This window comes from Protopterus annectens, chromosome 7.part1 (assembly GCF_019279795.1).
Source record: "Protopterus annectens isolate FY-2018-M chromosome 7.part1, PAN1.0, whole genome shotgun sequence".
Classification (NCBI taxonomy): Eukaryota; Metazoa; Chordata; order Ceratodontiformes; family Protopteridae; genus Protopterus; species Protopterus annectens.
Genome location: NC_056740.1, coordinates 292,513,896 through 292,540,666, shown reverse-complemented (window position 1 = coordinate 292,540,666; position 26,771 = coordinate 292,513,896).

Here is a 26,771-nt window from a genome sequence, read left to right as displayed (position 1 = left end):
GTAGTAGGTTCAGGTGATATAATAGTTTTATTGGTAGAGTTAACTGAGAAATCCAAAGGGGGGGATTTTCTAGTAGGAGAGAAAAGGAGGAGTTTAGTCTTTTTGGGGTTTAAGAGAAGGCATCTATGTGTGAACCATTGCTCAACTATGTTAAAGACTTGTTGGGTGAGGTAGAGAAGTTCAGAAGAGGAGGGGGCTGAGCATATCAGTGTGGAATCATCTGCATATTGTATGCATGTGGCTTGGGGGATGGCAAGGTGAAGGTCATTGATGAAAATGGAAAAAAGTAGAGGTCCAAGGATGGATCCTTGGGGGACACCAAGGTTGACTGGCAAGTGAGTAGAGAGAGATTTGTGCCATAGTACGGCCTGTTGTCTTTTGTCAAGGTAAGACTGGAACCAATTTATGGAGGATGAATCAAGTGACAGGGATTTTAGTATTGTGATGAGAATTTGGTGATTTACCATGTCAAAAGCTTTAGACAGGTCAATGAATAGGGCAGAAGAGAGTTTGTTTAGATTGTGGTGTTTGTTGATACTATCTGTGAAGGAAAGAAGGGCAGTAGTGGTGCTATGTGAAGGTCTAAAACCATGCTGACAGTTGGCTAGTAAATTATTTTGTGTTAGATGGTGAAGTAGTTGTCTGTGAATGCATTTTTCCATGATCTTTGCCAGAGGTGAGAGGAGGGCAATGGGACGATAGTTGGAGAGTTCAGTGGATTGCCCACCTTTGTGGAGCGGGATAATATGGGAAATTTTCCATAAAGTAGGGATATAGCTTTCGGTAATAGTTCTATTGATCAGGATAGATATTGGATAGGCAATAGTTTTAGCGGCTAGTTGTAGGAATTCAGCAGGTAGTTGGTCTGCTGAGGGAGAGCATGGTTTCAATTTCTGAAGAAGGGTTAGTATATATGATGTTGGTATGGGTTGAAAGTGAAAAGAAGGGGGAGAGTTTGCTTTATTAGTAGGTAAAGTAAAGTTGTTAGGTGAGAGCTGACTAGCTAGTGTTTGTATAGTGTCAGTGAAAAAGGTATTAAAATCATTGGCTATCTTTATTGGTGTTTTGTGTTCAGTGTTTTGTGGGTTAGGAGTGGTGGATTGCCCTGGATGAAGTAGTTGGTTGATACTAGACCAAAATTTCTTTGGCTTGTTTTGACTGGCTTGTTGGGATAGGAGGTAGTAGGTTTTTTTGTCAGATAATATAGCTTTTTTAGTTTGGTTTCTTAGTTGTTTAAAGGTTTGTTGGTGTATAGGGTTTTGAGTTTTTCTCCATTTTGCCCAAGGTTTGTTTCTAGCATTGATTTTTTGTTTAGTTTCTTTAGAGAGCCATGGAGCATGTTTGTTTTTAGCTCTAATTTGTCTGGTAGGGGCATGGTGGTTCAGGATGGCAAGGAAGTTGGAGTTAAAGTAACTAACTGCTTCATCTAAAGGTAGGTTTTGTAAGGGTGACCAGTTACATGCTTTTAGTTCCATCTGGAAAAGTTCAGGGTTGAAGTTCTTTTTAGATCTGATGTTTTTAATGGATGTTGGAGAGGGAAAGTTGGTTTTATGTCTGATGATATAGGTAAGAGAGTGGTCACTTAAATCATCAGGGAGGGTTCCTGAGTCATAAGTATGAGGAAGATGGTTAATGAGAATCCAGTCTAATAAGCTTGATTTCTTGTTGGATTTATTTATCCTGGTAGGGGAGGTAATGGTTTGGGAATACCCATATAGGTTTATATGGCTTGAGGGGAGGTTGCTGCAGAAGCAGGTCCAGTCAATATTTGTGTCACCTAGAATGATGGTTTCTTGAGGCAGGTTTTGGGATAGCCAGCAAAGAATATTTTCCATGGTTGCTATGTTATTACCAGGAGGTAGATATATACAAATTATATAGATGGATTTGGCATTGTTAGTAAGAAGTTTGGAGATAAGAATTTCTGCATTGGAGTCTAGAGGTGGTTTGCAGTTATGAGTGGTTAATTGTAAGCTAGGTTTATATAGGATAGCAACTCCTCCACCTTTTTTGGAAGTTCGGTCTAGTCTTAGGATATTATATCCAGGTGGGATGATCTCATTGTCTTTGGTTGTAGGTTTTAACCAAGTTTCTGTTAAGCAGAGTATATCGAAGGAGTAGATTTCAGTTAGGGCTTGGAGTTGAGTTACTTTATTGTTTATACTGCATATATTAAGGTGAGCAATAAAAAGGGAGTTAGACTGTTTGAAAAAGGCTTGGGTAGGACATATTTTGGAGTTGAGAGGAGAAAAAAGAGTAGTTGGGGGCCCTGGGTTAGGGTGGATGTCACCATCCTTTAAAGAGAGAAGTAGGTTTAGATAGTATAGGTTATAGATTCTAATATACTGAGATAGACATTTCCTTGGGTTTAGATTGTTGTATTTTGTGTGTTGTGTTCTATGATATTTAGGAAGTATGTAGTTAGATGAGAATGTTATATTAGCATGTGTAAATTGTAGATGTGAGTTTGGAGAGATGGTTTCTTTCTTGGGATAGTTTTGGATTGGGTCTAGTGGGTTTTCAATGAAGGTGAATAGATGGGTGAGGATTAAAGGAGGTAGTAGTGAGATAGTTAGTAAGAGTGTGATAAAGGGTGGGATGTGTTGATTCTTCATTTTATGAGTAGATACTGGCTATTTGGTGGTAGACGCTTGAAATGTATTGGGAGGAGATGGGAGAGTGGGTAGTGTCTGTTGTGGATGGAAGGGAGAAGTGAAAGGGTAATATTAGTAGAAATAGGTAACAGGAGAGTGTGTAGGGTGAAAGGATAGAGAGAAGAGTGTCTATGAAAAGGAAATGTAAGAACACGAGGTATGATAGGATAGAAGTGGGGAAAGGAGGATATGTGTTAGGAGAGAGATGAGAGAGGTAGGGGTGTGGTTTGGGAGTAAGTGGAGGAGGAAGAGGTGTGGTCTAGGAAGTATAAAGGTAGGGCCCTTGGGGGTGGGTGGGAATTGGGGGTAGGGAAGGGAGCGCACACTTGTTATAGCGCATTTTAAATGTATTGTTTGAACATTTTTCCAGTAGGCAATGAAACAAAATGCATGAATCAATAATGACAAAACTGCCCAATTTAGAACATGTCCATCATAAAAGTCTACTTCCACACCCACACAATATATATATATATATATATATATATATATATATATATATATATATATATATATATATATGCACAATGACAGTATTGTAAGTCATAGGCATCTTGCACAGCTTCACAGACTTATTTTCAATTTTTTTGGGGGGGAGACAAGCATTTTGGAAAGTTGCTAGAATAAAATGTTGTGTTACCACAATGCATTTCACTGCCAAGTTTTGGACCCAGGACCCTGTGCATTACAGTCAGAGCAACATACCACTATGCCAAATCAGCAATTTCCTGAAAGATAGAAAGACTGAAACTTAAATGGCTATCATTTAGTGAATTCAGTTCTCACTTCTCACCATAGCTCTCAACCTCTAAGCACAAAAAACCTGGACAAAGCTAATAATGGGGGAATACAGCTGCAAAATAGGGACAAATGTCAAATACTGATCTTATAAACTTAGAAAATTGTTAGAATAAAACTTTTTGTGTTACCATTTATTTTCTGAAGAATATAAAGTCTGAAATTCAGATGCCTGTCATTATTTAGTGAATTCAATCCTTCAGTCATTTGCCGCAATCCTGAAAACCAATACTGATCTTATAAACTTAGAAAATTGCTAGAATAAAACGTTTTGTGTTACCATTTATTTTCTGAAGAATATGAAGTCTGAAATTCAAATATTTAGTGAATTCAATCCTTTAGTGATTTGCCACAAAAATCCTGAAAACCACAGATTTTATGAGGAAGAGATAAAAACTATGAGGCATAAATTCACAAGTGGTGGTAGCTAGGGACTTTAGGCTCTTTTTACCTTGTACCCAAGGTACAGGGTTTGAGCCTGAGTACCTCTAGCCACCAGGTGTATTAAAGTGGGGCATTTGCACACACACACACACACACACACACACACACACACACACACACACACACACATGCACACACCAATGGTTCCCACTTGTCACACAATAGCATAGCTAGAGTCTGTTTGTTTCACCATGGACTTCCCGGTTCCCACTCATTTCAGTTCCATTTGAAACACCACAGATAATCCCCCCACTTGCAAATAGTAAAAAAGGAATGATGCTCACAGAATCCATCTGAATAAAATCGCTCACATTTCCAGTGTAAGCCAGCTGGAAATGTGTGCACTGAGTCCCTTTAGCTCAATTCTCACAGGCTGGTAGCCCTGACAGAGCTGATGTCATTGCACACGTGGTGACATCAGCTCAAAAATGGAGGAAAAAAATTAAAAGCTGAGAAAAAAGTTGGAAATGAAGGGGTGCCACTCAGGAATTATGGCACCCCATTATTTGGACCCCAAAACTCTGTAAAAAAAGAGTAATTCGGTATGGTAGGGAGGTATGTCTACAGCAGGGGTGGCTCGTGCTATTGAACTTTAGGACTGCAGCCCCCCCCAGCTGTAAAATGAGAAAAAACAGAATTATAAAAAAACTAGCTGCAAGTCCCGGAACTGCGCGTGCGATCTCAGTGAGTTCCTATGTGGACTTCCATAACCAGTCCAGATTACAAAGAGAAAGCACAATTGTACAGATGCCCAGAAGTCTATGCGGTCACAAACTGCATAGACTAGAAGGAAAATGGACTGCAATATCTGCAGTCATGTACATGAATAGATAGCAACTGACTGGCTCCCTGCTCTGAAATTCGAATTTGGCACACCCAGATTGATTTTCTCACTGCTGCTGTAATTTAGAAGCTGCTGCAAGGGAACCAGACCAATTGTGTAATTTTCATGTAAAATGCCCCAGTTAAATATTCCTGTTGGATAGAGTTACTGAGGCACAAATCCTGTACCTTGGGTACAGGTAACAAGAGCCTGAATTCCCTACCCACCACCACTTGTGAAAATTGTTCAGATTTTTGCCTCATATTTTTGTTTTGAATCTGTTCTGTTCCTCATAAAGTCTGTGGTTTTCTGGATTTTTGTAATAAATAATGACAGGCATTTGAATTTCAGACTTCATATTCTTCAGAAAATACATGGTAACACTACACAAAACATTTTATTCTAGCAATTTTCTAAGTTTATAAGATCAGTATTTGAAAATTCTCCCCATTTTGCGGGCTGTATTCCACCATTATTGGCTTTGTCCAGGTTTTTTGTGCTAAGAGGTTGAGAGCTATAGTGAGAACTGAGAACTAAATTCACTGAATATCTTTGAGGGCTGTATTCCCCCATTATTGGCTTTGTCCAGCTGTTTTGTGCTAAGAGGTTGAGAGCTATGGTGAAAACTGAATTCACTAAATGATAGCCATTTAAGTTTCAGTCTTTGTGCCTTTCAAGAAACAGCTTATATGGCATAGTGGTATATTACTCTGACTGTAGTGCACAGGGTCCTTAGGGCCAAGAATTGGCAGTGAAATGCATAGGTGTATATGCATAGGTGTGTACTAGGCTAATGGCCCTGGAGCCTTTACAAACTTATCCCATAGGATTACCCTGGCATCGTTCCACCTGACCTTAGTTCCCAGGGCCTCTTTCAAGCAGAGCTACTGGAGTGATCCCAGGGGTGAATATTCTATTTCCCATCCACTCATCAAGATTTCTCTTGAAGAGGGCCAGTGAGGTGCTCTGCTTGACATGTATGGGAAGTTAAATGGTAATGACTTTAGTGGGGCTCAAACTGTGAATGACTACATGCAAAGGGTATGCTCTAACCACTACACTATTGCACTATGGTGGTAACATAGCATTTTATTCTAGCAACTTTACAATATTATACAAGCAATGTTTAAAACATGTCTCTGGTTTTTGGGCTTTTGCCCCCCCCCCAATAAATTGTGGCTTTTTCCACATTTCTTGTGCTGCAAAGTTACGAGATACAGTTGAGTATCGAGTGGATTTTGCAATGAGCAGAGAGCTTCAGGGGAAGATAAGTTTAGTGCTGCTTATGCTGAGTCTGCTTATATTGTTAATAGCATAACAGGTTGAATACTTGCTTTTGATGCAGAAGGCTGCGGGTTCTACTCCCACAGTATTTAGATGCATTGCTGATACTGTACTGAGTTGTACTTTTAAAGGGGTGGATGCTGCAGTCCTGAGAATGTCCTCTTTGTCAGAGATACCTAGCAACTATGAACCTATCAGTTTGCTATCCATTCCCTATTGCAATATTACTAGCTTATCATTTTTTAATGTAATATAAGCAATTTATTCCCAAAGGGCAACAAGTACTTTATTTGTAGATGAAACAATGAAATATAAAGTTGTTTGCTAGCAGCAACCTCTTCATTAGTTACAGATCTCTTTAATGTGGAATTATTTAGATGACTTTTACTTCTGATGAGATTTTACATATTTACTGATACTGGTCGATTGTAGAAGTTTGAGTAGACTTTTATGATGGAAATGTTCTGAATTGGGTAGTTTTGCCATTATTGGTGCATGCATTTTGTTTCATTGTTTACAGGAAAAATGTTCAAAACAATACATTTAAAATGCCATCTAACAACTGTACTGTATTATACAAGGAATATAATTTAATACAAATCAGGAAGGTGTTTATTGATTATCTGATCAGCTCAGAAACGCCCCCTCCCAGTTCCTGGTTGGATGTGTTCAATTAGGAACCAGTTAAATCAACTGTCCACAAGCACAAACTTTTTTTGTTACTGAATATTTTCACTGATTGAGTCTGAATGCTACTGAAAGTGATGAAGCCAAATTGAAGTAATCACTTCACTTAGATCTTCATTTTTTTTTTGGGGGGGGGGTACTTATTGTCCACACGTAGGGAGCTAAGTCCATCATGTAGGACTTCTGCCTCACAATTCTCCCAGCTAAACTATACCTCTCAACTGTCCAGATTTTCACAGAATTAATAGATTTTTGCTTCTTATATTTGGTTTGTTCCTCATAAAATGTGTGGTTTTCTGGCAAATCATTTAGGAATGGTGTCACTTAATAATGACAGACATTGAGTTCAGACTTCATACCCTTCAGAAAAGTTTATAAAAGAGCAATTTTTAGTACTGTTTGTTCCCCCAATATATTTTGCCTTGTCCATATATCCTGCATTAAGAGGTTGAGAGGTATGCGCAAATAAATCGCTTTATAGAATTAGGTATATCCAAACCTCTCAACTATCCACAATTTTGGCTCAAAATGTTGCTCTCCCCCTAATAATCCCTCCATAAAATGGCAATTTTGGAAGAAACGTGGAGGGTTTACAATTAATAAATAATTGCAATGATCAGAGTTGCAGATTACTTTTATTTTAGAAATGCGTGTAGATTCTCTTATTTTGTCAGCTGCTCAACTTAACAGTACTAATATTAAAAAAGTGTCCCTTCTTTGATAGGTTCCCAGTTGTATTGTGTGACTGTTTTATATTTTTGCATCACATTTTTGGTCCATTTTTTTATAAAATTCTGTTTTTCTGGCAAATTAGTGGCATATCATTAAAGATTGAAGTTAGAAAATAATGACAGACATTTGAGTTTCAGACTTCATACCCTTCAGAAAATTCATACTAATGCAAAACCTACTATTATATTATCTTTCTAAGTTTATAAGAGCAATATTTAAAAATTGTCCTTATTTTTGGGCCTTTGTCCCACTTCTGTTTATGGCTTTTTCCAGATTTCTTGATCTGAGGTTGAGAGGTATATGTCAGGGCCATCAGCGTCAGCCAGAGACATTTCAAATTGTGACATACTTGTTGTACCCCACTCCCCCATGTAGTGACTCTGGATGTGTCCAAGCAAAGCAAGGAGCAGTTATGCAGTGTAAGTGTGCAAAGTATCTCCCCATCCAAGGTAGGCACAAGTACTACAGTGGCTTTTCATCTATCCTTGATTTTGCAGAATGTTCTAGTTTTCTGTCATACTTTTATACTGTTGATTTATGCTTCTTATTATTTAGAAAATGCTTGTTGCTGCAGTGCATGTTGCTCTGTGTTTAAGTAGCAATGCTTTAATGACCATCAGGTAAGCTTGTCTGAGATTGTAAGATGCAAGTAAGCTTTAATAAGCATACTGTTCAAGAAAAACATTGAAAGCCTTTTTGTTGTTGCCATGCAGAGAATATTTACATAGTTAGATAACGTGTAAGCCTTAGGTATTGAAATGCATATGGCAGTATTTGTAATAAAGGACAGGATTACAGTATTTTCAGAAGCTTATTACATTTGTTGAAGACTTGCAGTCATCTTTGCAGGGTTTACTGGTAAACTAAACAGAATGCCAATCATTCATGTGTGGTCCATAGCTTGTGCAGTAATCCTTTAAGCAACTTATCTTGAGCTTGTTTGTTGTTTGCTGTTCATTTTTTTACTTTGATCATGTTTTCCCCATAAAACAAGTAGATAGTTGTTGTCAGGCAGCACCGCAGCAGGTCTTTTTTGGATAAGAAACATTTTTACAAGTGCGGGTAATCAGTATCACAGAGATTGCTACTTTCAGCATGTTACTTGGTACTTTTACAAAGCTGAATATAAATTATAATTAGAACTGCAGTGCAAGGAGAAGTAGTTTTAGTTGAGTGCTGCTTGTTTTTTTATACTTAATTTCAAATGGCATTCCAGTAATGTATTTAAAAAGTAATTTATTTTTCATGCATCACAACCTTTTTGTTTCCATCTAGATATTAATTAAGCTGTCATGTAGCAAATGCATTGAAATATTTTTTGTATTTCTCCACTTCATCTTTTTTTATTAGACTCTCATAATGGCGGTTTGGCACCCAGGGCAGCGTATTTAATTAAAGTCCCAGTTTTTGTGGTTTTGAGTATAGTTCTGCCCTGTTCTAGTTGGCCACACCCCTTTTCCATTGGCCCCACCCATTCAGCTGTCTCCTGCACCCCCTCTCTTTGATTTGAAGTCATCAGCCACCACTGCTCTACAGTATAATGCAAAAACTCAGTTGTTGTTGTTGTTTGTCTTTCGGCTTTTCCCAGTTAGGGGTCGCCACAGCGGAACTCCGGCCCACTAATGATTGGCAGTAGATTTTTCACGAACGCCAAGGTACCAGCTCGACTTCCAACCTTCAATGAAGGCATGCCCATTTACGCATGTCTTTCGAATGCCCATCCAACCACGGGGAGGACATGCAGACTCCTCACAGAAGGCACTCCCCGCACTCCAGCCAAGAATCGAACGTTGACAAAACTTTTGGAAAAAAAAGACCTTTCTACTTAATTCAAAGGGGCTATTAAAGATATTTTCTTCTTCCCATTTTCCTATCACTATATTTGCGTAGGTATTTGTAATGGAGGCACCCATTGCCACCCCTATTTTTTTATGATAATAGTGATCTTGAAACATAAATATATTATTATTGACAACTTCAAGTCGATCACAAATACTTTGTACTTCTCTCCAAGTAGTATCTGTATCAGCACATAAAAATTCATGCACTGCATTCACACCATAGTCAATTAGAATCATAGTAAATAATGACCGTATACCTAAGGTAACAAAAAGATAATCATGATACCTCTATGTTGTGTTATACCAACTATATAGTTTATGCAGAAAGTCCTTTGTATCTTGTATATAACTTTTCATCTTCTCCAGGTATTTACCTAATACAGTCTGTAAATAAATTGAAATTGGTTCTGTTACCCATCCACTATCTGAGACTATAGGTCTGATGGGTGGGTGATACAGATTTTTATGTATCATTGCCCCCCTGCAAAAACATAAATGTAATTTTTTTTTTAACACACTTTAACGAAAGTGCTTTTTCGGTTAAAGCACTTTGTTAAAGTGTGTTCGGTGATTGTGGTTTCGGACTTTTGAACTTTTGTTCAATAGTCCTAGATCCATATATATATATATATATATATATATATATATATATATATATATAATATGTTTCTTATATCTTCCTATATAGTTTCATTGAAATGTTACTCGGGTGGAAAAGTTTAATTAACTGATTGTTTTGTTTTATTGGCTGTATCACATGGTTTTAATGACTACATAAGCAGTGTTGGCTCTTGATGTATATACACACTGAAGAAGGGTTATTCATGAAAGCTTTGTGATTTAATAAACTGTTTGTAGATTTTACATATGACATGCTCAGTGTGTCTGTAGTTTGGAGTCTGACTGCTTCTTCTTATAATTTTTTCTCTCCAAAGGTGGTTGACCTTAGTGCTGGTCTGTTTTATTTTACAAATTTGTGGTTTCCCATCCACTCATCAAGGTTGCACTTGAAGAGGGTCAGCGAGGTGTTCTGTTTCACATGTATTGGAAGTCTGACCTCATTAATACAGCATAAGCAGATTGCTTGACTATACTTTAGAAACACAAGGCTTGAAACCAAGCCTGATGTACATAAACATTAAGGTGCAACAGAATAGCTCAAACAAAATCCAAGCAAGGAGCAAAAAGGTCACATAGCAAACCATTCAGTAATGGTAAGAAAGACCCAGCCAAGCTAGAAATTTCACTGTGTAACTTCCTGTAGTGGAGGCCCATGAAATGTATGCAATTGACCAGCTAAGGAAATACTGAAACCTAAATGTTTAAGGATATCGGTTTGGTTTTAATCTCTGTGTTTAAAAAGTATATCCAAACAATCAACTTATGCTGTATTGATGGGATCAAACAAAGGCTGAAACATGGCCTGTCTACTGAGGTTTGGCTTTATTGACCTAAATAAACCCATAAAGACTTAAAAAATAAAAAGTAATAAGTTTTGGGCATTCAGAATGCATGTAGCTTAAATAACGATATGTCTTTAATGGGTCATTTGTATATTTTTCAGAAGCCTCCACTAGAGGAAATTTAAGGTAATATATAGTAAAGCCTTTAACTTGGCTAGGTTGTTCTTGTAGCTCTTACTGAATGGTTTGCTTTTTTACTTTTTTACTTTGCTTAAATATAGTGGTAAGATCCTTAGAAGGCAAGTGAAGGAGGTAGTAAGGAAGAAATAGTGGGAGTCCTATTACGTATAAGGTGAAGACTTATGTGATTTGTCATAGTGCTGGGCAGTTGCATTTATATTGTCTGAGCAGAGTGTTTGAAGTAATGCCTGAAGGATGAGTAGTCTGAGAGTTCAGCTAACCCTTGAGGAACAGATTGCCATAATTTATGATTAAGCATCTGGCTCTGTGTGGCTGTTTAGTTTTTGTAGTTCATACAAAATCTGGTGATGCTATCTCCTTTTAGCACTAGCACCACTGATGAGGCTCAGGGACTGTTAAACTCCTGGATTGCCCCAGTTCTAAGACATACTGCAGTTCCTTTCTCATGGTTTGCCTAACTTGGCTTGCTTAATGAGTTGTTGGGGTCCTGTGTCCACATGGTTCTCCACCAGGTGGGTACATCCTAGCTTACCAGTACACATATTCCCAAGTTCCTATAATACTGCTCAGATTCATGAACATGGGTAAAAGTTAGCTGCTAGGACATGGCTATCCCATCCACCAAGATAGCAGACTAAATCTCATCAAGGATATATACCACTTGATCCCTCTCTGGATCCTCCTACAACCCACTGCAGATATTGACTATCAAGACCTCTCAGTCATGATAAGGCATTATCATGTTAACATTGCAAAGTTTGTGCTTCTGTATCCTACCTGCAACACCACCATATAGTTAACATATAGTTAACATCACCCACTTTTTCCCTGGCCTGCAGCTTGTTGTGTCTAACAATAAGCACTATCACCAGCTGTCCAACAGAATAATATGGCTCTGGCTGTCCTATCATACTAGGCATGTCACTGATGTTGTGCTGGTGGTAGGTGCTCCTCCAACAATTCCCACGAACCCCAGTGCATATTCCTGAAGTTTCAGAGATACTGTGCCATAGACTCCATCAGAGAATTAATCCACCTTGCCATTCATCTCAAATTCAATCCAGGGTGACCTTTCACCATGGATCTATACAGTAGAATTGTAGATTTCTGGACAACCTTGCAGTATGCAAACATGAGATGAGGCAGGTATTTGCCCAACTACCTTATGAACTAGTCTGCAAATGCCCTGTGCAGGTTTTCAATGTAGAGTTAAACCTCTCCTTTAGACCATTTGTCTGTGGATAGTAGGGGTAGTGTTTAAATGCTTTACTGCAAAACACTTACACAAGCAGGCCAGCACTTGGCACATCTATCTATTGGGTTCCTATTACTTGATCAAATGTTTAGGTTAGCGAATACATAAATGTCGATCTGGTAGTAGCGAAAGCAAAAAAACAGGAACGGATGATTTAACGGAGGGAAAGAATTCCCTTGGCTGTTATGTGGATTTTGCCCCTTTTCCCACTGTAGAGCAATCTCAGAGTTGGTATATTTAGTTAGGGGGCAGGGAGTGTGAGGGTGAAGCCCCTCACTTTGTTTTTGTTTAATTATTTTTTTTTTGTGGCCGAAGGAATTCATTCTCTATGTTAAATCTGCCGTTCACTGTTTTAATTTTTTGATATTACCAGGTCGACGTTTAGGTATTCGCTAACCTAAACTTTCGATCGGGTAATATAGATGCTATCTATCTATCTATCTATCTATCTATCTATCTATCTATCTATCTATCTATCTGTCTGTCTATCTATCTATCTGTCTATCTATCTATCTATATTGTCTGGAAAAACCTACTCTGCTTAAAATCCCTCTCAAATCTTTTATCACCTTCTCTGCTTCAATTTAAGACATTGCTAGCACCTCTGAGTAACTGGTGACGTAATCCACAGCTAACAGAAGATATTTCTTACCCATGGAACATAGTTACCCTCTGAAATAGTTACTCAGTAACAGACAATGGCATCAATGGATGTCTCCAGGCTTGCTAATCTTTTAGTGCCGCTCACAGTTCCTGCAGTGCCCTGCTAAATTCTTTGCATTCCCTGGCCACTAATAATTCTGCATAAGTAATTTTAGTATGTTTTTCCCATAAGGCCTTCAAAATGAATATCATGGGCTATGGCCAGAAGTGCCTATCAGGAGGCCCTAGATATCACCAACTGCCATATTACCTCTTCCTCTATCCCTGCTTCAGGGATCCATTTCCCGTGCAACAAACCTTTGTTCCAGTATATGGACTTCCCCTGCATTGATATCAGGAGGTTCTTTGGCTACGTCACTCAAGTGTTGTAAAATAGTGTCTGAGAGCTGAGCCTGTCTTAGCTCCTTTTTCATGACCCTTTCCAGCTCCCCTTACAAAGGAATACTGGTACCTTCTATCAGTGGTGCTTCAAGTCCTGGCTGACTACTACCACCTATCTTTCCATTAATGTAACCCCTTCTTGGGGAATCCAATTACTTTTCTAGTGCTCTGGCACAGATTCCAGCACACTGCTAATGAGCAGCTCCCTGTCTAAAGTAGCCACATTACCAACTCCAAATGAAGGTGTGAGCCCCAAGCAGGTCTGTCACTATTGGCTTCCCTATGCATTTGCCTCCATGCCTGGCTATGTAGAACAGCATGCACACAAGATACTATATTGTCAAAAGCATTCTATACTAGGACATCATGAGGGATATATTTAAACACAGCTGCCCACTTCCTTTCTTAGCCCTCCTTAATCCAAATAATGCCAGCCCTAAGGTACCTGAAAAGTTTCCCCTCATAAAGAATAGACTGCCAGAGAAGTATTATAGCAATAACCCACGCCTGGGTGTGGGTAATGCTAAATTTACCCACGGTTGGCGTGGTTTGGTCCCGAGGCGCCCGGGACCAAACAAAGCCAACCGTGGGTAAATTTAGCATTACCCACACCCAGAAGTGGGTTATTGCTATTATACCATGACATTATTTAAGAAAAGAAACTATTACTTTTCTTAAATAATGGCATAGTCTAATGCCTGTTTGCTGCCCTTACGCTGATGTCTGGCATCGCGGCAGTTGTGATGTACTGCGCGCCTGCAGTACATCAGAGCTGTGGGCAAAAGCAATGGAGAAAGCAAGATCTCCGTTGCTTTTTTTTAGTGTTTCGCTATGTTAAACTCATTTAACATAGCGAGACAGTTTTAAAATAAGCAACGGACATCTCCGTTGCTTATTTTAAAACTGTCTCGCCATGTTAAACTCATTTAACATAGCGAAACACTAAAAGCAACGGAGATCTTGCTTTCTCTGTTGCTTTAAACACTGTTCGCTATGTTAAATGGGTTTAACATGGCGAGACAGTTTAAAATAAGCAACGGAGATCTCCGTTGCTTATTTTAAAGCTGTCTCGCTATGTTAAACCCATTTAACATAGCGAGACAGTGTTTTAAAAAACCGAGTTATACTAATGGAAAAAATTCCGGGCGACCGGACCTTTTTCCATTAGTATAACTAGATTTACAACGGGCACGCTGGCCAATCAGCGTGCACGTTTTGGGGGGATCATGGTATAATTCTCCTTTTTGACCACTACAGACATAACTATGATTATGCTTCAAACTGTGTCCCTCTTGGTAATTTCCTCTTTCGTTTCCACCAATATATGATAAGTTTTTGTGATCATTACTCATACAACCCACCACTGTCATAATGCTTGTCCTGGTTGCTGTTTCCTCAGACCTTTGTTCTGTACCCTACCTCAGTGGACAGTGGGCATATACATGCACCTTCTGGTTACATTAGGAACATTTAACCCTAAAACCTGGTCATGTACCAGAAAATATGGCTTCTTACTTTTTAGTGAACTTTGCTGGGATAACTTTGATTTCTCTATGAGTTTTCTTATACCCATTTGTAGTGCTAGGTAGCAGCCCCCTGTGAGGCTGTAACCTGCTACCTAGATAGAGGTTAAGCCCCCTCCTGATTTCCTCAGCAGTATTATACTCACTGTCTACCAATGGAATTTTACAATCCTCAGGGCTTGTTCCTTCACCAAGATATCTGCAAGCATTTTCAATGTGAAGACGTTTTATCCACTTACCCATGTATGAAAATAAGTATTACGTTTCAGAAAACATTCACTCTCACTAACATCTGTCTTTTGTATGTGCTCTCTAAATTTCTGTCTGCACTGTTCAGGACTCAGTTTGAAACATAGAAGCTAGGTTCATAGGTTCATAGGTTCATACTAGGCTATCTGTCCTAGGGCATTTATAAGCCTAGCCAGAGTGTGTTTGGCTTTCACCACCCATTTTAAATTAATTTTGCTATGCCCTTTTTCGAGGTTAGTATACTGTGCCTCTGTCTAACAGTGACACAGAAATGATACCCGAGGTAAACCTACGATCTCCCATCCACTCATCAAGATTCCTCTTGAAGAGAGTCAATGAGGGACTCTGCCTAACCTGGACTGGGATTTTATTCCAGAGTGAAGGGAGCCTCTGGGTTATGAATCTGTCCCTCCAGCATGTCCTATTTATTTCAGTGCTGAGGTTCAAGTCTCTCGAGCGCATAGCTCGATGGGATTTGGATTTTCTGAGGTCCAGCATGTCCATTAATTCCGGGTTGGACATGGCTTTATACGTCAGGCACAGATTGCCTCTGAGCGGTATGCCACTGAGTAGAGCTGGAGTTTCTTTAACCGGGCAGCATATGGCATCTGTTTGAGCCCTTTGATCCTCTTGGTGAGGTACTTTTGGGTTCTTTCCAGTTGCTGCAGGTGTCTGGTAAGGTACATCCCAAAAGGGGCATTGTACTCAATTATGGGCCTGATGAGGGATGAGTAAAGAGGCATGATGACCTCCCCTGATCTAGATGTGAATCCCTTCATGATTAGGTGGGCTATATAAAATGTTTTTCTAACCACTTTGGCCACGTGGTTTTCAAATGAGAGATTGCTATCAACTTGGGTCCCCAGGTCCCTAATTACTTCTTCCGTACTTAATGGATTACCACCTATGTGGTAATTTGTGGGCACTTTGTTTTTGCCAAAGGGGATGACTATACACTTTTTGGTGTTTAGCTTGAGGCCATGGCTCTGGCATCAGTTGTCTGTTTCTATGAGGCCCTTTTGTAGAATGCTTGTGTCAGCTGGTGAGTTGATTATGGTGCCTAGTTTGCAGTCATCGGCGAACTTGGTCAGCCACAGTCCTTCCTTGTTGGCCTGTACCTCCGAGAAATATATACCAGACAAGAGAGGTCCCAGGACTGAGCCTTGTGGGATGCCACTTGTAACTGGTTTGGAGTCTGACATGGCTATAGCAATTCTAACCATGTGGGTTCTGTCCTTGAGCCAGTTTGCAACCCATCTAGTGACATAGGGGTTTATATTTAAGCTGGTGAGCTTATCTATAATGCCCAAGTGGGGTATTTTATCGAAGGCTTTTGCGAGGTCCAGGTAGGCTGTGTGGACCATCTTCCCCTCGTCAATGGCCTTGGTGACTGTTTCAAAGAAATCGACCAGGTTTAAGAGGCAGGATCTGCCCTTAACAAGGCCAAACTGGGTAGGATCCAGTGTCTGTAGGTCCCTAATATCTTTATTTATGAGGTCCATGATGATCCTTTCCATAGCTTTGCAGACCAAGCTAGTCAGGCTTATGGGGCGATAGTTTCCAGGATCCATTGCGGCACCACCTTTGTGGAGAGGGACCACTGTTGCTGTACGCCACTCTTTGGGTACATATCCTGTAGTAAGGCTGAGACTGAACAGTAGTTTTATGTTTGGGTTTAGCTCTTCTTGGAGTTCATGTAGGATGCAGCCCGGGACACCGTCTGGTCCCATTGATGCTGTGTTTTTTGCTTTGGAGAGGGCGGCTCTTACCTGAGCATCTGAGATGTCAGGGGGCAGCACTCTGCTGGGATAGATATTTGCCCTTTTGGTGGGGGGTAGAAGTTTGCGCTGAACCTGTCAGCTAGGATGTTGGCAATGTCTGTGGGTCCAGTGTATTCTGAGCATATCTGGGAATTCCCACCCAGGTTCCTAATATAACTAAAGAAAGCCTTGTGATTATCCTTAGTGTCCTGTGCAATTTTTCTCTCTTAGCTGGCCTTAGACGATTTTATGAGTGCCCGTAGTTTTTTGCTAATACTGATCAGAGATGCCTTCCCTTTTTGGGATTTTGCTCTGTCATGTAGTAGCTTCCTCCTTCTATTGTATAGTTTGTTTATGGCTGCCTTTGGAGGATTGGGTCTTGGTTTTATTTGGGATTGCATGATCCATGCATTCCAGAAGGTGTTCATAGAATGCGTTTATAAAGGATTCTGCGGTCTGGGCCGTATTTTCCACAGGCCCGGAGGCTTTGAAGGATTCCACCTCGGTTTTGAGGAGTGTGAAATTTGCTTTAGAGAAGTTTTTCACTGTGGTTTTCTGGGCAGGGGGTGGGGTCGGGATGTGAATAGCCAGTGAGATTAGTTTATGGTCTGATCTTACCAGTGAGGGATACACTTCTGTTCTGGAGCATAGATGTTGGTGATGATCAGGACCAGTATGTTTTCCCCTCTTGTGGGAGTGGTAACAAGTTGTTCCATAGCATTTGAGTTTATAAATTCTAGGAACCTTTGGGCTAGGGTGTTGGAGCTAGAGTAATGCTCCCAGTCTATGTTTGGGTAGTTGAAGTCACCCAATATAATGGTGTTTGGAGAGACCTTCGTATTTTCCAGTGTTCTCAGGAAGGCCGAGTGGGGTTCCTGGGTTTGGGAGGGTGGTCTGTAGCAGGCTATAAACTGGAAGGCAGTTTTACCCACTGTTAGTTGCGCATGGATAGTCTCTGATGCTTCATGCTGTGCCACCAACCTGGAGGTGTGGGTATCTTTGACGAATATTGATACTCCCCCTCCTTTTGTGGTTCGGTCCAAGTTTTGGGGCCGAAAAGCATGGTATGAGGTATAACCTGGTAGTGCTGGGGTGCTCTCAGGAGCCTTGAACCAGGTTTCTGTTACTGCACAGATATCGATGTTCTCCATGCTAAGGAGAGTTTTGAGTACGTGCATTTTGAGGTTTAGACTTCTGGCGTTGAGTAGCATTACTCTTAGTTTCTTATCCCTTGTGATACCTACGGAGGTGGGTTTGTCTTTTGAGCCTTGCCTAAAAAAGGCACTATGGGGGTGGCAAGAGCCTTTGCCAATATCCGAAAGCCCAGGGGTGACAGGTGCAAGCCATCCCTAGCAAAGCATCGTGGCTTGTCCAGCATGTCATCCCAGGCTGACAGGCATTGGATCCCCTTTGAATGACACCAATACTTAAGCCAATTCTTGAAATTGATCATCTTGTCTTCATACTGTGGCATCATTCTTGGTGAGGGTAAGATGCTACTCAAGGTCAGGGTCATACCAGCCTGGGCTACATGCTCAGAGAGCTCCTCTATGTCTCTTTTCATGTAGTCCAGGGAGGTACGTCTCAGGTCATTCACACCAGCATGGACAATGACTGAGTCATATTTGTACTTGCCTTGGAGTGACCTGAGTGCTTGTGTTATGTGGCGGATCCTAGCGCCCAACAGGCAGCTCACCATGACCTTCTCCTTGTTCAGCCTGGTGAGTGGGACGTCAGTGTGCCTGATGATAGAGTCACCTATTACAAGTGTATCAGGTGTGTTGTTTAGCCTTAAGGTCTGTGACTTTTCAGCACACTGGCTTTGTGAGCTATGTGTTGCACGTGTTTTGTTTTGGGGTAGCAGTTGCTTGGGTGTCTGCTTTGGAGGTCTCTGCTGCTTAGGCAGATTTTTATTTAGAGCCTCCGAGTATGTTTTTGTGTATTTATGTGTTTGGTTTGCTGTCGTGGTAGGTCTATGTGAGACTGGAATTGTAGTGAGTGCGGTTTCCTTCTCCTCCTGACTGGTTACTCCAGTTTGGCTATATGGTTGCATCTCTCACATGTGTTGGAATTTGTTGGGAGGAGGAGAGGGTTGTCTGTTTACATGAGGCAGTTGTAACATTGCCGCAAGATACCCAGATTCACCAGCTGGACCGGAGAGGAGATTGACAACTGACCTTTGGACATGCTAGAATAGTATTGGGAATTCCTTTATAATTGAAAAAAGGGCCAATGGGGAACAAGGTACTCAAGGGGAGTTTGTGAGGGTGTAGTGCTTTTAATTTTTTAGTGCTGACTTATATAATTGCTTTAGTGAGCAAGTGCCAGGCTTTAGAGTAGGAATAGGGTGTTTATTATGAGAACTAGATCAGTTCTAAGGGGAAAAAGTGAAAAGCAGACTTTGTGAAGCCGAGAATGGTTTAAACCCAATTAAGCGGAGCTGCCCGATGCTGCGCTATGCGCAAAATCACACAAAGCCACGCCAAAGCGGGTTTTATACAGGGGGACTTGAAAGAGCTAGAAATTGGCCCAAAACGGCCAATAGACTACCAGATTCTTGTGCTGGGAACACTCCTCCGGGGATAGATAGGCTGCTCTAAGCTCCCCACTGCCAGTGGTGAAAAAAGAAGCTAGTATTCTTTAACTTTATCACAATTTATACCATCTCCATCACTGTGTTTAGAAGTAGCATACATTGCTCTCTGAACAATTGAGTTAAAAATCACATCCTCGTCATTTGATCATCTAGGTGCTGACTACATACACTTTCAAAAACCAATGTAATACTGTCAACATCATACTATCTCCATACTGAGAAAAAATGTTTTCTACTAACCTGGGCACTAAAGTCTTTGATTTTTGTCCCTACCCAATGTCGCATGTGCTTATGGTTAAGGATGACCATCCCTCTCCCTCTCTCTCTCACACACACACATGCATGTGCACACACACACACACACACACACACACACACACACACACACACACACACACACACATGCTTGTGCTACTTCTCTCTCTCACTCTTTGCTTAGTGTCTTTCTGCTGCCTGCACCATCAGCCATTGTATTTTCTGTTTTGAGTTCCACATACTTTGTCTCCAATGCCACTCTCTGTAATTCAAGTTGGGCTTTGAGTTCTTCCTGGATGGAACAGATTGTCCTCTCTCTACCTCCTTCATACCCATAGTACCTATTAGACTATCTCCAGGTTGTATTCCAGGAACATACAAAACTATCACAATCTCATTCTTCAAACCATTGGCATGCTGGATTATTTTTTGCTAACACTCCATTGTCAGCTATGACATTGCCACTTTAGTGAAATTGTCAGAAGAGTGCACTTCTGTCTTGCTAATATTCGAAATTACCTACAAATAAAAATAACTACTGTAAAAATAAAACCTCTGTGTATTTTAACTTGTGGTTGAGAGATCTTGGGTAACAAAGCTGCTTGAGGCTGAATAACTCCAAGACCTTTACCACTGCCACCAAAATGTAGTTTATGACATGACTTGGCACCAAATGTCAAGATCATCCTGTCACCTGTATACCCACTACTGCAAAACAATGCATCATCTAGGCATGTAAGGAATGGGAGCTTCTGTCTTTGGATCAGGTCCACTGTCCCAGACAGGTCTTTTAGCCATGAGAGGGATGGTCTCTTGAGTGACTTTCCAGGTACCCAGCAGGTTAAAGAAAATAAGAGAAGCACACAAAATTCTGATTCAATTACTCAAAAGCATAAAGGAATTAAGCACTGTTGTCCTGGGTATGGAATTCTAACATCCACACTCAAACTAGGAATGCATGCTGACCAGATACAGAAAATAGTCATTGGCCTAACATTCAAGGCCCCATTCCTATGACTCTCACTCTCTCTCTCTGATGTACAGTACCTTCCAGTGTCTCTTATTCATGTTAGCTACCTTTCAAACAAAACACACACACACACACACACAAAATTACCCATGAAAGGCTGGCAGAATTCAATTCCCTACATCTTTCATTAAGGTAAGATATTACTGCCACCACTCAAGAATTATTGGAATACAAACCCAGCAGTTACAGTACACTCTTGATTTAGCCAAATATAAATTATAAACATATCTCACTGGTAGTATGCTATCTGGCTAATTAGAGATGGATGCCATGGCTTGCCAAAATATAGTGCTAAATAATGCCCTCCTCTCAGAAAATAAATAGCAATCCACCAATAAACAATAAATACTAACCAAAATGTCTTAAATGTGAATAAATAAAACAAAAAAGATGTCAGCAGATACTTCATATGCATTATATATGCAGAGCTAAATGATGATCAAGGAAAGAAAAAAAAAGACAGAATATATCACTTTTTTCCAACTACTCATCAAGGCTCTGGAATGCCCTACCAAACTCAATAGTGACCATTCCCTCATCTAAACAGTTTAAAACACTCCTAAAAATGCACCTTGCAAACTCCTGGCTCTGTCCTTGTAGCCCTCCAAGATAGGCCATTTCACATGCCACCCTGTTCTACCATCACTCCTTCTAACCTTGCTTAACTGATTTATGATCAAATCTTATAGCTAAGAGCTGAATACTCATCACACATTATTGATAATTATGTTTATTTATCAACTGCCAAGCTAGATATTTCCTCATATTAGATAATAGTTTGTATATAACTGTATGATCTACTTGGCATTATATCTATAGTTGCAATGTCTAACAATGTTTTATTCTTCTTGTTATGATTACTATAAGTTCTACTTGTTGTTATATCTATAGGAGCAATGTCTAACACTGTTGTTTTGTCTTTGTTAATATGAAGTACTTCACTTTTGTTAATACACTGTACTTTTACTGTTACTTTATGACCTGGAGCTTATCTCCCAGGGCCTTCACTGAAAAAGGACACATGTCCAGCTGGACTTTCCCAGTAAACAGATGTAAAATAAATGAATAAATATGTAAATAAAACATCTATCAAAATGTGATAGTTATCCTAGCTGTCTCTAATTGAACAAATGCTGGACATAACTATTCTAATTCCATAAAACATTACAACTATTATACAAGGCACAATTGCAAGCAAAAAGCTTTCATAGATGAGATCACCAAAATCCAGCAAGGAAGATTGTTTGCTGTCCAGTTTCATTCATCTCTCTCTCTCTCTCTAAAAACACATACACACACACACACACACACACACACACACACACACACACACACACACACACACACACACGTACACAGACATATATATATGTTTAATGTACTAGTGTTTCCACAAAAAACATTGTTCCTCAGATTATATAATTTCATTCCTATGCAACAGAAGAAATGCTAACTAAATAGTAACCATTTTTGTCTGTATTTAGACCCATACATGCAATGGAAACATTTCTAATTTGAATACTACTTCTTTTGAAGAGACTTGTAATTGCATTTGTAAGGCCTATTTTCTTCCTGACTCCAAACCTCTATGTGACACATGAACATTTATTTCCTTCCTAAGAAGCTGCAGATCTCATTACATTTCAGTTACAAGTTTCATTGCAATTCCCTTTTTGCCTTTCATTTCTTTCTCTTTTTTCAGTCAGATGGAGGTGACTGCCTCCACCATGTTGCTGATCGAATGAATCAGGTGACTGATACATTGCAACAGGCAGTGTCTATGACAGAACTTCTGCTGAGAGGGGGAACTGCATCCATGTGGATGTAGGTCAGCCACACCATCTGATTTTAGCCAATGTGTCCATGCCTGATCACGCTCCCACAGTGGCACTACTTCCACTGCTCCATCAGTGGTTGAGGTGTTCACACCCAGAGCCATGGAGTAATGGTACTGGGCATACTCATGAGGCAAGCTCACCCTGCAGACATCAGTCACATTCAGGTAGCAGGAGTGCATCTGACCAAGGGCATGGATGTGCCCATGCAACTCCTGGCAGAGCCAGTTCTTGAGGTCATGGATGATAATGATGAACTGTCACCACTAACATGCATGCCTCACACATGTCTGACATGTATGTAAAGCTAGCACAAGCTTTACTATGTTCTTGCAGACACTCTCAAACACATTTCACTTTGAATGCCCATAAAGATACACACACACATAATAATTAAATGGGTCAGTCATGAGGCTTCCAGCTCATTCTGTGTCAGTGACCATTTGATACTTTATCCAAATGTCTGTCTCTCTGTCTTTCTTACTCACAAGCATTCACTACCATTTGTGTCAGCCTTGGCCTCCTGCCACCCACAACACCCTGTGCAAGTGATGATAACTGTGCCATATCCTTGTTTTCTATATTTTAGATTCAGGAATAGATAAGTCTTTTGTCTGATGCTCAGGGTGCATAACTGATTTAGTGCTTAGCATATCTGTGTTTGTGATACTGTTTTGCAAATTGTACTGCTTTCTTACAGGTTTTAGTAATGTGTACAGCCCTCACAACCTCTTAGACCAACAAAGCTGGACCAAGAAATAAAAGTGGGACAGAGGTCCAACAATAGGGAAAATAATTTTTATATATTTTTTTCTTACAGACTTAGAAAGTTGATAGAATAACAGGCTTTGCATTATCATATGAGTTTTCTGACCAATGTGAATTTTCAACTGAAATGTGATGTGTGTCATTATTTTCTGATTACAGTCTTTATAATGATTTGCCAGCACAAAAATATGAGGCCAAACAGTGGACATTCTGTGAAAATCTGGACATTTGAGAGGCATGAATGTGTGAATCTTAGATGCTTGAAGCTTATTAGTTGGTAGTGGTTATATGTATTGTCATAAGTCAGTGCTATCGCATATTGATGTCATTGCTGTAAAAATCACCCACTTTATACTTACATTAGCAAGTAACAGCATGCAAGGATATACCATTCATTTGTGTTCTTAGACATTTATTTTTCTCTTCCAAGTTCAACACTTACATTGAAATTCTGGCAGTTACAAGAGTTTTAATTTGGGGCTGACTCTGTCTGATGCTAGCAATAGATAGCCATTACATGGGTAAGTAAAGGCTGTGAGCATTGCCTGGCATAAATGTTACTGAATATATGTCCATAGGATGAAGGTTTAGGCCCCTTAGGTGATGAGCGGGTGTGCTATCCATTGCCTCTTGGCCAGTGTGAGTCCATACTGTGCACACCTACATCTGCCTAGACCCACAGCAGCTGGTGGTTCCCCCTTTGACTCCTCACCTGCATGTGGCTGTGGTGACCTTGCCAGTGGTCACGGGATGTATGGCCCTTCCCTTTGGTATTACTGCTGAAGTTGTTTTCCAGTATAATATTGTGAAGCATGGCACAGGTGGTGAAAATTTCAGCACATGTACAGGAATTGTACTGCAGGGCCCCTCAGATGTATCTAGGCACTGAAACCATGACTTCAGCAGCCAAGCACATGTTCTATGAAATTTCCTGTTTGAACATGCGCCTTATTAAAGCAATCTTCATTTGGTGTGTGTGTGTGTGTGTGTGTGTGTGTGTGTGTGTGTGTGTGTGTGTGTGTGTGTGTGTGTGTGTGTGTGTGTGTGTTTGCATTTCTGATGGGCATCATCAGCCACAGTTCAAAATGCAAAATCTGCATACCCCAGTAATTGACCCTATGGGATGTCTCCCTAAACAAAATCTGATACAGTTGAGAGTTGTGCCAGATATGTGAGTCATGGTAACTGCCAAGGTTGCCAGCACACACATTCAGGATGATTCCCTTAGTGTTCCACATGACCTGGCAGTTAATGAAATGGAATCCATTTGTATTTATGTACACCCTTCCCTGTTCCCTGGATGGTGCTTTGATTTCATCATGTGTACAGTCTTTGGCACCCAAGTCATCAGGGTAGTGCATTACAGGGTAGAACTCCTGCAAAGCTGTGACTCTGTCCTCAAGTGTATAGGGGAAATGTGTGTAGTCACTGGCATGTTGTAACGTAACATTCAGGAATTGATGTAGGATCCTGGATGCTGATGCCTGTGACACCCCTAGCATGTCCCCTGTTGGTCTCTGGAGGGTTTCTACAGCTAATATTGTAGGTGTTACGCATACCTTAGTCTCCACTGGTATTAGTTCCCCTCGGTTTGCCCTTGCTCTCAGTTGAGGACTACAGAGGTTGCAGAGTTCCTGTAGTGTGTCTCTATCCACTCTGCAGCACTCTACAATTCTACCTCATGCAGACCATGAAAAGTTAAATGGAGTCTAAGCACCCTTCTCCTTCTTGGCCATGGTCTATTAGCAGCAGCAGCATAGAGTTGGACTTGTTGCACATACACATGGATAAGAGCAACAGCAGCCCCTAACATTGTTTCCGTGTAGACTAGCTTCTGTGGCTCTATTCCAATAGGTTTTGGAATTTAGAGGGAAATCCTGCACTGAGTCTGCACAATTGTTTTATAGCTTACTGAATAGCTCATCCATCTTGGATTGGTTGATAAATATAAGATTCAGCTGCTTATGCTGTAATTAACATGCCACAAAGTTTATCATGTTTGTGTGGCTCTACACAGTGTGTAGAGATGCTTACTGAATACAAAATGGTGCGTTATTGTGTGCTTGGCACACCACATACACAGTTTTAGCAGCCCGTGTAGACTTTATTGAACCTGCACCAAAGTGTTTATTGAAAAGGTTGATAAAAAATACTTAATGCTCTGTGGATAATTTAGAACCAAAAAGTGAACAACATTATGTCTAATGCTAGATGGAATTTATCAGAAATGTTAAAAAATAAGATTTTGGTTGTAGAAAGTAGAGTGGGAGATCAGATATAAATGCATTTTGAATGTATAAAAAGTGAATATGAAGTCAATGTAAATAATTTGTGTATAGCATTGTAAATAAAGTAAATATTATTTTATTTATTCAGTTTATATTGCAAATATTTAAGCTTTGTTAAATAAAGGAACCCTACTCTTTTTAATAGGTGCCTTGGGATCTTTTATTTCCACCTGAGCTACCAGCAACTCAAGCCCTGGCCAAATTTCCCCCAACTATATCAGGTCTCCCCTGAAAAGAGGCTAATAGTCTAATGGAACTAACCCATTCAGCAAAGGATAAATAAAAATAAATAAATATATACATACATACATACATACATACATAAATAAATAAATACAAGCTGGGGTATAAATATAATAGAAGTATAATTTCTGGTTCAGTATCATATCACTTCTTATAACTAACTCAGTCTTGACAGCAGCTAGGACTTGAAAGGCATCTATCTACAGCTGTGTCAGTTGGAGAGCTTGGGGAATGTTGATGAATACTAGGCAATACTTTTCGACTTATTAGCATAAACTGAGATAACTGTAAGATCATGTTGTACAAAATAAAGCAGCTGAAAAGGCAACAGATGTCAAGCTAATAGCACATGACAGATAACTGCTACATTCCAGCTCCTTTTTGAGACCTATCTTGTCTAAATAGGCCATAATGAAGAGGAAGAGCTCCCTTAACCCAAGATATAGAGCCAAAGCTATGTGACTATAACAGTCAGTATATCTCCCTTAAAAAGAGATATAGCATTGCAGTGCAGATAGCTTATTACAGAGGTAACACATTCTTATAATGGCTACAGTGTATCTCTTTCTCTCTCCTTATTCATCATCTCTGTACTTTTGTCCAGCCATGTAGTTTCTGTTTATGATCTTCATCATGAAGTTTTTTTCTTTCATTCATTCCCAAAACTGTCTAACACATTTTTTCTCTTGCAGTCACTGTAACTCACCATCCACTGTAGTTTCTTTTCAATTGTCCTCCCCTGCTCCATCTAATTCATATGTCTTTTCTCTCCTAGTATTTCTTTTTCCACTCCTGTATTATTACATACCAACATTTTTTAACTTTGTAAATATTCTTAATAAACTTTATCACTGACTGTTTCTTACTGAAACATAATAATATATAATCATACTGGTATTTTTTTATAATCTGTATTTGTTTGTTTGAAGTGTTTGTTATACTGTCATAATTATGTCTGTTATACTTTCTATAATTATCTTATCACTGTATTTTTTGAGCGTTTCTCCTCAGGCCTCAAATGAAAAAGGGTTTTACATGCCCAGTCAGATCATCCCAGT